The 12,329-nt window shown below is 39.8% G+C and overlaps 1 pseudogene across 1 annotated transcript in view; it reads right to left on the bottom strand.

The window, feature by feature from the left end:
• Positions 1-11,786, bottom strand: part of LOC309704743 (ephrin type-A receptor 6-like) — an 84,881-nt pseudogene extending 73,095 nt beyond the window's left edge. The window contains exons 1-2 of the transcript XR_014280862.1: positions 11,613-11,786; positions 2,190-2,258 (exon numbers count right to left, since the gene is read on the bottom strand). The product of XR_014280862.1 is annotated as an ephrin type-A receptor 6-like (transcript). The remainder of the gene's footprint in view (positions 1-2,189; positions 2,259-11,612) is intronic.
• Between the last annotated feature and the right edge of the window lie 543 nt (positions 11,787-12,329).

Below are 12,329 nucleotides of genomic sequence, written 5' to 3'. Positions count from 1 at the left end.
AAGTAAGGAAATACGCATTTACCATTTTCTCACTTAACTGTCTGCACCTTCCTTTGAAGATTTCCATTTACAAGAATATCATCCTACACTTTTATGTTGTAAAGAACTAAAGAACCTCTGTTGCTTAGCCTTCTTTGACCTCTGATTCTTGTTGTCTAGTAAGTGCACAGACCAGAAGGGTTTGGTTTTTTGTTTTGTTTTTGAAAGCCTAATGCAGAGACAAACTGTGTTTTAAGTAGTAGTTTGCAGAATATGTCTGTGCATATATGCATGCGTGCATATGTGTGTGCGCGTGCGTGCGTGTGTGTGTGTGTACTCGCAGGTGGTTCATTAACACTATCTAGACACTGAGTATTCAGGATCCCTAAATATTTTAGGATATGTATATAAGGTATGAGGATAAGGATACTCCACAAGGCTGAGCTCCACCAGGGTGACAGACAGTTCTATAAGGACCCCTGGCTTTTTTTTTTTAAGTTTCCTGGATGTGGTTAGAGAAAGCCACTGGGAAAAAAATGAATCATTATTTTCTATGAGATGATAATAAAAGTGGACAGCAGCATCTAATTCATCTGACTCTGAGCACAGATGATGCAGGTTCCTGAAAAAGTCATTCCAGCGTCTGTCTAAATGTTACTGCTGATCAGATGAAATGATCCCATAGAAAGGACGACGTGTCAGATACCTGCTTCGTAAAATACAAAGCAGATCAGTGGATAAAGAAAAAAAGAGTTTTTAATTTGGTGAATATTTCATTGGCAGTAATTGTACCAGATGCTAGTTTCAATAAATGATTTGAGTATGAGCCATTTATCAAGGAAGAACATTTGCTTTGTTCTTTGAGAATTTTTGCATTTTTATTTTGATTGATCAGAGGAAAAAAAGGGCAAAAAAATGAACTCAAACTCCTGGACTCACTGTCTAATCATAGTTTAACAGGTAAACACAATGTTTGCCTGTCACACCGTGGATCTCTTCACAAGCTGAAATCATGGCTCCGTTGCAGCTTGACCTTGTGGCCTCTTCTTGTTATGTTAGGTTTAACACTTGTTTGAAAGCTTTTAATCTGCTCTGTTTACGGACAACGAAATTCTATACAATTCAATGTTTTTGTACATTTTTTATAAAGTGCCCCGAGGCAGCTGCTGCTGTGACTTGGCATTAAAAAAATATAATGTAATTGAATTGAACTAAACTGAAAATCATGCCTCACAGTAAAATAAATAGAATGTAGAAGTATACATAATCTTAAAAAGAAGCAGCAGTGACAATATTAGAAAGTTTTTACTACTTGTACTGTGCGATGTGCAGTGTGTACATGTGTGTAATCGCCTACAGTGGAGTCGGTGCTTTCACAAGGACATGTGTGATGGAGGCATGGAGCTCTGTAGATGAGCTGCTCCTCAGTCTTTTAGGTGGTTTGTATTGACCTTCATCCACCACACAGCAGAGGTTCATACAGGAAGTGGGTTGAATGTTTTTAGTGCCACAAATTGTGTTTATGTCTGGGGGGTCTGGTTCACCTTCACCGTGCAATTATTGTTGTTGTGTTATTCTATTTACTCCATTTTATTCTATTTGTTATTTTAATGCTGGCCTTGGAAACAGATTCAGTTCTTTCATTTTTTTAACATGTTGAATGACCACCTAACGATCTGTCGAATTCCTTATGATCATCAGCTGGACAAATGCTGCACTACATAGTGGCACAGCTGGTAGAATGGTTGTGATGCTGAGATTGTTCAGCTCAGGGCAGTAGGCTGTCTCCCCTATAAGCACCACTACTGTGTTTCCAACTAACTTTATAATGGCACGAATGGGGTTACAGTCATGGGTCAAACGTTTGGAGAGCATTGGGCTCAACATTAACCCTGTGAAGTACCCTTTACTTAGAATAGAGTGAAAGAGGTTGGTCAGAGACAAAGTTTATGATGCAGGTTTTTGCAGTTTGCTGACCAATTTCTGAAGAATGATGGTGTTTGATGCAGCTCTCTGAAGTCCACTGACATAACGGTTTCATCTTTTAGTTGAGGATGAGATGAGAGGTAGGCAAAGTTATACGTATCTAGCTTAGTGGTAGAAGATGCTTCTGATTTGTGACAGGGCATGCTTCTCGAGAGATTGATTGATTGATTGATTGATTGATTGATTGATTGATTGATTGATAATACTTGTGAGATGTTCCTCACCTGGCATTAAGACCAATGTTGGGTCCTCATAGGGTGGGGTATTCAGTTGAGGAGACTTGCTGGTCTGGTCTGTCAAATGGGGAAAGAACTGAAAAGTGTCAGACAGCTTGCAGTCATCACTGGGTGGTCTTTTTGTCCATCAGTTTATACTTAAAACCTTTCCATATGCTGTGGGATGGTTTGTTGTAAAAATTGTTCACAATGTGCTCATGTGGCTTTGAAGTTTTCCCCATGATTCAGGCTTGTTTGTCACTTTATCTGACATCTGCATCCCACTCCCTGAGTGGTATCCTCACACTGCTGTTTATCCATGGCCTCAGGCTAGGAAACACCTAAGAGGTGTTTTTATGTTAACACATTTTCTGTGCAAAAGTTTATGTAACTAGGGACTTAACCAGCATGTACCTCTAGGCCTGATTCTTCTGCAAACAAATCCCACTCTGTGTTATCAAAATTGTGCTGCAGCACTGAGGTGGCTTCCCCAGGCTGTACTTGTACTGTCCTGATAGCTGTTTTTTAGTTTTGTTTTTTTTTTTGGGGGGGGGGGGGGGGGGGGGGGTTGTGTTGTTTCATTACACTTAAGCTGGAGTCAGACTTAGGGAAATGTGGTCTAGATGTAAATAAGACATTTTAATGTAATTTGAGTAGAATAGACTTTGGGTCTTGTTCCCTCTTGTTGGAAAGTTGACATTTCAGTGGATAACCGGCTTAAGATCTGGTTCAAGTCCCTGTCAGCTCATCATTACTACCATCATATAGCTTTTTTGGTGTTAGCTTAGCATTACCATGCAGAGGAATACTGCCATGGCTGTCACCGTCATGAATTCATCCGAGAGAAAAAATGTTCTGCAACTGAACAACTCCCAGTCCAGGCAGCTGTGTTTTTCACTGTTCCTCGGGTCCCTCATCTGGTCTGCTCTGTAAACAAAACTAGCATCTAGCTCTATGGCTGCATCACTTTTGTAATGACTGTCACACTGTGCATCATTATTCTCAGTCGCATCTCATTCTTGTTTACAATCCAACAGGAACTACAAGGAGCAGGCTCAGAAGCGCCGGTTTAAACAGGTTCACCCAATCATGGGTATTATATGTCCCCCACGGCACATCTGGCCCTTTGGTTGTCCCTGACCATCCATGTGAGGTCAATGGAAAATTAGGATTCCCATGTAAATAAGTATAAATCATTCAGTTTGTCCCATTTGAACCATCAAATACTCTTTGATAAACTCCTCCTCACAGAATTGCTCACTTCATTGCTTTGTTCTGAAGGTGAATTTACATATGTTTATGCAAGCAAATGCAGCTTCAGTATAAATGCATTGTAACAGATGTTTATAGAAGTTGTGAGATTGCTAATCCTGAAAGATGTCAGCTCACATTTAAAAAAAGAAAAAAAAAGAAGAACAAGAAGAAGAAAGATTGATACAGAATGTAGAATTTTAAACAAGACATGGACTTATTTGTAAAGACAGAGGTAAAGCTGTGTGCTTAGTTAGTTCGTAAACAGCAGATTGCTGTGTTTAACGATTACAACTTGAATCACCATTAAGAGACTAAACACGAAGAGAAAAGTGGGAATCTCAATCTTTTTTAGCAAATCTGCAGAAGCAACAAGAACTTTTTACTAAGCTTTACACATCTAGGGATGGAGCAGTCAAGTCCAGATTTGTCATTTCCTACAAAATCCCCAAAAAACATCTCTTAGGGAGTTTCTCAAAGTGTGTTTGTTAGATTCTGATGCACTAATATGCTGAAAAAGGATGCATTCGAGAGTATGGCTCTTTCCTGGTGAACCAATAATAACAACAATTATTATAAGGACAGAGGACATTGCAGGAATTTTGGAGTTTGAAGGCCTTTACTTACAGGATAAGTAATATCCGTGTGAATATTCCATTATTACTTCATTAAAAATATTTTTCAGGCTCAACTATTCTTAATTCAGCCGTTCCCTCTGACTGTGTGGTTTCGTAGGATGAATATGCACTTTTCATTTCTTTGAACCAAGCTAAATATTTTTGCATGTGAATAAACAGATCTTACCAATCAGACCACTGCATTTGACAAGTGTAGCTCAAAGTGTGCCTCAAAGACACACCAGTACTGAATACACAATCATATAGAAATAGTAAAATAATACTATTTTACCTCAGACACACAGCTAGACACTGCTCCAGGTCAATCGGCTCTCCAAAATTATTTCTCTGCTCCCTCAAATGTGGTCCCAGCTGTGTTAACAAGAGCTAAATCTGCTCCACAGACATACTGAAATATGTACGAATGCAGTCGGGGTACAGCTTAAACTCCTGGACCAAACCATGAAATTCTTCCTGCTGCTGCCTTCTCTTGAGAACTGTGTGAACCCAAAATCTCTGTTTCACCCTTTTCTTGTTTAGAAACATCAGGACCAGCTCATCATGGCTTGATGTTGACTTTATTTTTTTCATAAATTTTTGTCTTAGGATGAATTTTCAGCAAAAATGCAATAAGTTCAGTGTGTATATACGTCATCTGACAAGTTCACATCTGAAAAATGTTAAATTGCCCATCACTTTTATGCAATAGTGTCTAATGGCCTTTAGTTAACCTTGAATATCTATGACACACAACGTATGTATCTTTGTACTTGGGAAAGTGAAAGAGTGTGAGAATATGAAGGAGCTAGCACAGTTAAAGTGGACCCTCTGTCTCTTTAGCAGTAAATAGTTCTTTGTTGTTAGGCTAGCTGCACTTGAATGGAAAATCCAGCTGTTAGCCGTAATGTTCGGGATTGTTAAGCACTTTATAATTGAGAACGGTGTCTTTTTGAGTCACTGGACTGATAAGCTGGAGTGAGACACAATCACAGCTGATCCAGTCCAAACATCCATCAGCATGTCTGCAGGAAAAAAAGAAAATCTCCAAATTGGAATCTCCTTTTCTCAAATTTGGACTTTGCTTTTCCTCACTTCTAATATGACGTAATCCAGTCAGTGACATGTGACATGGAAAAAAATGTCTCCAAAAAGTGTGGTATCTCTTCCTCAGAGCCTCTGTTTTTTGGGGGGGATGTTTTTGTCCATCGCACACATCGACCTATTTTTCCTGCTAATATGCTGATTCCATTCATGATCATGCTTTGGTAAGAAACACAGTATGTCTGTGGTGTGATGTGTAGTAACCTGTTATGTTATAAACTGCTTGGATGTGCTTAGGGAAAAAAAGAGAATATTCTATTTCATAAAATAGTGCTGATCCCATCAGCTGATTGCGCCGCTCAGTATACCCGGCCAGAGGAGGAGAAATCAGAGTTTCTGACTTGAGTTTGTCCTGTGAACCACTCGAGTCACCTAACTCAAACAGACCCTCCTCCACACAATCTTCATTCATAAAGTGCTTTGAAAAGGCAAACATTAGAGCTAACAGGTGTTGGAAACAAGTGTTTCAGTGCAGCTAGCCAAACAACAAAGAGTCACTTACTGCTAAAAGAGAGACAGTGAAAGTTGATATCCTCGGTATATCCTCGGTTTCTTAACATAAAGCTCATTGTTACATCCAATACAAAAGTGATCCCCTTACAGTGTTGGGTAAGTTACATTAAATTAGTAACTTAGTTACATTACTAGTTACTTCTATCAAAAGTAACTCAGTTACTTCAAGTTACTCGTTACTTTCAGAGTAACTAGTTACTAGGGAAAGTAACTTTGGTTTTACTCAGAATTCTCTTGTTAATGTGTTGCTTCTGTAACTGGATACCCAGCAAGATTGCCAGTCTTCTAGCTTGCTTACTTGCCACAAGTGCACTGTGCCACCTACCAATAGAAAGGGAAAAATAATGTGCACATTTCCACGAGAGAAATCCCACACCTGATTCTATCCTAGCCTGCTTTTTACATCCAACACAAAAACTGCAGTCGTGGTGCTTTCGATTGTACTCAGAACTCGGAAATTCTGCCTTTCGAATAGGAAGATGTAGGTAACACCAGACTGCAGATGAGCTGCATACAGGGCTGGACTGGGACAAAAAAATCATCCCGGGCATTTTGACTAGAGACCGGCCCACCATTATAGGAAAAATCATAAAGCCTTTGAATGAAAATAAACACTGTTGTGACAGTGATGTACACTGTTCTGATGGTATATATGTATCAATCTATCAATGATGCTCAATCTATCATCTGTCAGCTACTTAGAAAAGGATCCTGGGGTTATTTGTCTCTCAGAAACAGTTCATAACTTCCCTTCAACTCATTCATGTCACCTAAAAGGTAAACCTATTTCTCCATCACAGCTCTGATGATTCAGTAAGGACATCTCCTGGTTTCATCTTCATGTTTCCCTCTGACCAGATATACAAACCGACATCATGACCAGCAGGTTTACAGCTGTGGCTCCAGCAAACATCAGCTGATACTAGAAATTAATATTAAATAAATTCTAACAACAGCTGATCAAGCTTAAAAGTGCTGCTGTTGTTTACCGCGACATCTGCTGGTTTCCTCTTTCTGGCGCAAAGTGGGCGATAAATAAACAAGAGAGAAAAGCCGATCAGCTGATCATTGATCAGTTTCATGATTGAAGTAGAAACAGGAGAGGGAAGGGAGAGAATGAGAGAGAAGAGGCAGCTGTGCAGCAAAGACACAGAATAACTCCAGCTTTGTGTCTTTTTCATTGTAGCTGAAGTCCGGGACAAACTGTTTTCCTTTTCACCTCAATACGAAACGCGTAATATTTTCTCTGAATACGAGACGATTCCGTTTTTTACGGGACGGTTGGCAACTCTAATAATTAACATTATGAACAAAATAAAGTTCAACATCAGTAACATAGCACCCACCCAGCTGTATAGAAACTCCGTCATGCTAGCTAGCACGCAGTACGAAAAAGTCAGCATAACGAAAATAAACTCCACCTAAACTTGGTTCATATCTGACCCAGATGGACTGCAGGTTATAACTTCTTACCTGAAGTTCAGTTCACCTGATACTCGGACCAGCGGCCGCTTCGCGTCTCTCCTCTTGCCTCCCTTTTCCTTCATCCACCTGCTGGCCTCCACCACTTGCTAATGTTATTGAATCTGTGGAAGCTCCGCGATAGCCACCACACGAAGTAACGAATAACAAGCCTATCTAAATCCCAGTAACGAGTAACGCGTTCCCAGTTTTGGCATAATAACTAGTTACCGTGCTCGTTACCACAATAATAACGTAGTTACTGTAACGCGTTACTTAATAACGCGTTAGTCCCAACACTGTTCCCTTACAATGCGATCTAGTTTAGTTCCTTTGTTTTTCCCTGAATTATTAGTTCTGTTATTATTTAGGTAACATAAACTAATGTAAGTCTATTGATTGCAGCCAAACAACCAACCCAGTGATGTCAAGTTCTGTACTGACACAAGATGGTACTAAATATGTTCTAAAAACTTTCACGTTCAACATTTATTTCTTAAATTCAGCTTCACAGACAATTGAAATCCATGTAAGTTTTTGATAGCAGGGCTCCTTGGTGTAAATTAGCCTCTGTACACGAAGCATTTCATGTCCTCTTTAAAGAGTATATGGCAGGGACTGATTTCTCAATGGATGCAACATCACGCTTGGCTAGGTTATGAAATAGACAGCCATCAGTTTTAACACCTGCCAGTTTGTCCCGAGTCTGACTGGGAACAATGCTGCACTGTTAAAGCAAGTGCAAAATAAAAGTGTCTGAGATTATCCCAGAGCTCTAATTCATATTATTTCATTTTAATATACATCAGGAGACGTTGTGTAAATCAGTGCTAAAAATTAGCCATGTTGTTTAACTAAATTAGTTAACTTCCCCAATCCGAAAGCACTGAGTTATATATAATTTATTTCACATTTGGAGGAGTACGAGAATCCACATGGTGACATAGGCTACCACACAGCTGTCAGTTTCCTCAGCCTTGGCAAATTCCTAAAAGGAGTTGAAATTCTCGGGTTTGTGAAAGGAAAGGTAAAGTTTTTGATGTTATCACGCTTCCATATCAACCTCAGACATCGAACCTGACTTTAATCCCTTGTTCATACCCAAAACAGACTGAATTTGTCTCACATAGAAAACAAGACTGAGAAAGATGACGTAATTAATTAAAAGAGTAACACTTTGTATGAAGGTAAAAATATTTGAAATTCAGCAAGAACTTGCACAATTGTTTTTGTTGTGCATGTTGATTAAATGGTGATAGAATGTGTGTGTTTTGCCTCTGCCTAGTTCATATTTTAATTGGCTAATTGTAATATTTATTCTCATCAGTAATAGTTTATAAAGAGATCAAATTAATATTACTATTAGGCAGAATTGAGTTCAGCTTATTTGTGCAGCCCTACAAAACAGTTCCAGTTTTTCATGTGGCCCCTTGAGGAAAATTAATTTCCCACCCCTCGGTTACCCTAGCCCACTTCCTGCACTTTTCTTCGTGGTCGTGCCACTTCATTAGTGGGACAGTTATTCCTGTGGAGAATGGTGTGCACAACATCTTAAGCAGGATAAAAACTGCGTCAAATACAAGATCCACGTCATAGTCCTTGATAGATAGTAGAAAGATGGTAATCGACGCATATGTAACGAAGGCTGCTATTTTGTTAATGAACAATAGATTAAGAGAACTGAAAACGTGAGGGTGACAGCAGAAGAGAGCTGAACACCTGCATCTGCACAAGCCACCATTACAGTTCTCTTCACTTTACCCATTTTTTAATCTGTTCTATGGACCCCTTTGTGGGAAAGGGCACAGATGGTGAACACACACATTTTCTTTTTTTTTTATTGTTAATTGTCATTAGAATAATTATTCTCATGTTTTAATTAAAGCATGCATGACTATGCAGACTTATCTGTGATAACACTACATAACAGTGCACCAACTATTTATCTACCCTTCATGTGGACCTCAATGAAGTATAACAGGAATGACAACTTGTCTGTGTTATGTGCAACTCTCCTAGTATAATTCTAACCAAACGACCTCAGGGAAACAGACACCTGTTTGGAGCTTCCAGTCTTCCCAGTGGATACCTGGGAAAAGAGTTCCTGTTCCATCCACAGGTTGTATGTTAAAAAAATTAATAAACCTAGATTTTTGTTAGATAAAAGCAGACAAATACAATCCCAATAAAATCTTTTACTCTCTGCATGGAGTGTTTACCTGACAAATGTAATTTGCCAGTAGAAGTCAGACTACAAAGAGAAACAGAAAGCTTCTGGTGAAAATCCTATCCTTTAGAGATTCTGCATGTTCACCTGCATTCATTTGTCGTAGAAATGATCCTATAAGCAGGCTATATGGGCTTAGCTTTAGCAGTTTGTCATGTAGTAAAGTGTCATGCAGTCTGAAAGACTGCAGACTGATTCTACTTCATGTACCAGATGAGCAATTTTAATTTAAGTCAGCAGGGGACATGTGAGTCTGGGATCCACTTCTTCTCAACACTTCCATGGCTGAACTGCTGTCCACAGGAATCTAATAAAAGCAAGACTCTAGACTCTAAACCGAAACTGACAAAAGAAAGACTCCAAGGAATGAATTAGATACTTTACTGGAAACACAAACATGTCAGGCTCAATTGCTTACAAACTACACTTATTTAAGGTTACTCACAAGTTGGAGAGCCTCTCATTAGCTAAGAACAAGCCTAACCTATTATGTTACAAAAGAGCCTTGTTCTGACCAGCACATCAACTGTGTAGTTTTGCACCACAGTGTGGATGTCTGTGCTGAATTCCCACTCCTATACATTATAATGCAAAAAATGCTGCTTCCATATTACCGCCTATTCTTGTGAGAACGCTGACTTTACAGAAATGCCGTATAAGAGCCTCGTCTAAAAGGTTCTCTTTTGACAATAAGCAGATTGAAATTATTTATGAACAATTAAGTTTAAACGGTAATTTACCACTCCCTTTAACAATCTTCAATATACTTTATAGAAAACAAATATGTTTTATGACTCAATTAAAACCCCCACAGACACTATCTTCTGACTCTCATTTTCTTTTTTTCTATGAGGGCATAAACATGTGATTCACATTCAGAAAACTCACTCAGACACATTGCACCATCTAACATAGATTAGCTTGTTCACACTACATTTTAAGCACCTCACGATGTCATTTTTTCAAGTTTCCCCTGTGTGCATCCCCTCTTCTTTAAGCCTGTCACCACCACAGGCAGACAGACATCCTGTGGGGGAAAATGAGTGTGCGCCCACACACACACAGACACACACACTCCCACAAAAGACAGAAAAATGTAGTGAAGGAGACTTTGACATTTGGCTAGCGAAGCTCCTGTCATCTTTGAAAACATGTATCCTACACATTAAACATTCAGGAAGGAATATTAAACTGACCTCTTTGCAAACGTGCAAAGAGGAAGATGTCAAGAACAGATTGCATTAGGGCAACCATTTACCCATGTGACTTGCAAGCACAACGAAGGAGAAATAACACTATTATTTCCTGTCTTTCTCAAACATATGCAACTGCACACTGATGTCAGCATGACTTGAAAATGAATCCTGAAATATGGAGAGCTATTCTGATGAAGCTACTGTCAACCACTGGCCCAGCATAATAAGATTCACCTGCCTTAGAGGAATCCTCTTCGCAATATAAGGGGCTGCCATTTACAGTAGCACTGAGTGGTTCCTATAGCTGTGGTGATGTTTCTGTGCACTTGGAGGTGAATAAGATGTCATTTTGGCTCAAGGAGCTTCAGCCTGTAGACCAAGCATTCACACCATGGAGCAGACAGCCTCCATGGTGTGAATCTTTTTTTTTGTTGTTGTTTTTTGCAGTTGAACTCTCGGTGTGTTGTGTATTATGAAACTGAAATGCATGTGCAGTGCTGATTCTTTTTAAACCTGTGCCTTTCCACTGAAATGACTGTATGTTGAGTGTTTAAAAAATTTCACATTAACAATAGTATCATTTTAAGTCAAATGATCTGAAAAACTTCCTGACTTAATGTTGCCTTTGGATGATGTGTGCTGTAAGCAATACAGGATCATTAATTAGGACAAAACACAAACGTATTGAAACCAAGACTGACATCTATGGGTCCGGCCGACAAAATGAAAATCTCAGATGCATTTTCAGGCTGCAAATGCAGAGTGCACTTTGAAATCCGTCAAACGCTAATGTTGTTGTTATTGTTTGACAAATGCCGGGAAGCTGCATAAGAGAGAAAATTCCACAAATCACAAATAAAAAGCAAATCCGTCAGGCTTTAATGGGTGAACAAATTATTAACTTGTTTCGTTAAATATTCATCATGCACGTGTTCTCAAATGTTGAAAAAGGCTGTACTTTGCGTTTTGCGTGTGAGCGTGCGTGTTGTGTTTTTGTTTGAGGAGACTAATTTGGTGCATCCACCCTTGTTCTAAGTGTGTGGTCATTGTGACGCCCTTTACTCACCTTGATTTGAGGTTCCCGGGTCCGACAGGATACTTTTAAGCAAGAACAAAAACACGCAGTATTTCCCACGGGAGCTCATCGTTGAGTCAGACAAGTGCGCTCAGAAGTGAAACGTTGCACAGACTCCTAAACAGATCTCCTCGCTGAAAAGGTAAGGTTTGTATCATAAAGGAGGATAGTGAAAGCCCCCCCAGCCCCCAGTATCCAGATTCAGGAGGTCACGGTCGCATCCACGGGAGTTCGTTCTTTCTCTCTCTCTCTCTCTCTCTCTCTCTCTCTCTCTAGGCACGCATACCGGACACCTCCGTGTGAGCACGGGCAGACGAGAGATGTACACCGCCAGTCTTTGTGCGCAAAACCCCGACAACTTAAGCTGCAGTAACTTAAATGATAACAATACTTAATTCGATGAGTATTGATCTGTGAACCTCAAAACACGCACAGGGTAACGTTTGCAAGCGCACAAAACGACAAAAGTGTCCAAAAGCGAAGTTCCGACGATTGTGTGCGTGGCAAAGTCAGTGGGCAGCGCTTGTTAGTCAGTGTTTTCATCCCCAACCGAGAGAAGAAAAAGGGAACAATCCCGAACGACTCACTTGCAGCCGGTGCATCCCCTGTTGTGTTTCTGTATCACTGCGTGTATCTCGCGCTCCCTCTCCCTCCTCTCAGGATAGGAGGGATGCTCTGGCGCAGGCTGAGGAGCTGTTTTTTTTTGTA

Source organism: Aulonocara stuartgranti (genome assembly GCF_965226115.1).
Source record: "Aulonocara stuartgranti genome assembly, chromosome: 1".
In the NCBI taxonomy this organism is placed as follows: Eukaryota; Metazoa; Chordata; class Actinopteri; order Cichliformes; family Cichlidae; genus Aulonocara; species Aulonocara stuartgranti.
The sequence above is the reverse complement of the archived record's forward strand: the minus strand, read 5'-3'. Positions and strand labels throughout refer to the sequence as shown.